This window comes from Piliocolobus tephrosceles, unplaced genomic scaffold (assembly GCF_002776525.5).
Source record: "Piliocolobus tephrosceles isolate RC106 unplaced genomic scaffold, ASM277652v3 unscaffolded_33492, whole genome shotgun sequence".
Taxonomy (NCBI): domain Eukaryota; kingdom Metazoa; phylum Chordata; class Mammalia; order Primates; family Cercopithecidae; genus Piliocolobus; species Piliocolobus tephrosceles.
The window spans coordinates 1-1,138 of record NW_022317079.1 but is presented as its reverse complement, the minus strand read 5'-3'; the positions used below and the strand labels follow the sequence as shown (position 1 = coordinate 1,138).

Here is a 1,138-nt window from a genome sequence, read left to right as displayed (position 1 = left end):
AGTCACACTGCTCCTGGGAAGGTGGGGGGCAGCTGTTCTGCAGTTAGTGCCGTTTGCCTGAGTTCATTTGTGTTCAGTTAGGTAGATTACCAATTTCTGTTCATTCAGATTTGCTTCTGCTCACTAATGTGTTTAATGTTCCCTAACCTACCAAATGTGATTAGTGACTTTTTCTTTGAAGGTGGAGTGGAGGAATCCTTGCGCCTTCTGCAGCATTCTACTGCCGTTATGGAACAGCAGCTATGGATGTGCATCAGCGGGGGATGGGGAGAGGCCAGGGCAGTACATGTGAATGGAGAGGTCGCCCCATCGGTGTGTTTTCTGAAATACAGTCCCGCAGAGGGCAGTCTTGGGAAATGACTGCTCTCACATACTCTTCCTGACCCTACCCCTCCAGCATCTCCCTGCTATCCAAGGGTAGGGATTTTTAAAAAGGAAAACAAATTTTTAAAAAACCAAGTGAATCTTTTGCCATCTTGTAAGGGTGAAAAGCCCCCCACCAAGTCTGGATGAACATTCATGCGTGGGCTTGAGGGCTTGGGAAAGAGACGGGGCTTGGCCCCACAGTGCAGGCAGGCCCAGTGATCCCATGAGAGGGGCCAGGAGGTGGGAGGTGCCCTGTGGGCAGGAGGTCAAGTGTGTGGTATTATATGACTGCTGCTTGATGAACCAAGGGAGAGGGCACCCAGAACAAGAGAACAACAGTATTTAATTGTAAAATCTCCACCCCTGAGGATATGTTTTCAGGTCTGGGTGACTAGTAAGACTGGGAAACAAGGGAGGGAATGACGGCCCTGTGCTTCCTCTGCCCGCTGCCTCTGTGGATGCGTGGACCGCTGGCTTCAGTCCTGCTTTTCTTTCTGATGGCCCTTGTTGTTTATGCTATGGATTTTTGCAGGAGGCCTGAGGCGGGCTGGGGTCACTCTTTCTTCTCCTATGACTGGGCTTCACTCTCCTCCCCCATCTCTGTTGGGGCTTCGCTGTCCCTGGAGTAAGAACAATAATGCCAAGGTTTTGATTCTTGAAAGGAGCAATTAACCTTCTCACCCCCTCCTCATTTTAGTTGGGAACTGTGAGGGCCCATCATTTACCCAGGGTCCCTGCTGAGGATCTCCTCCTCATTAGATGACTTCTTGTG

The 1,138-nt window shown here is 50.4% G+C and overlaps 1 long non-coding RNA gene across 1 annotated transcript; it reads right to left on the bottom strand.

Moving 5' to 3' along the window:
• Positions 1-690: 690 nt before the first annotated feature.
• On the bottom strand, positions 691-1,138 carry LOC113222686. Its single transcript, XR_003308504.1, has 2 exons — positions 1,092-1,138; positions 691-986 (listed from the first exon to the last, which is right to left on the bottom strand). It is a non-coding gene; the product is annotated as an uncharacterized LOC113222686 (long non-coding RNA).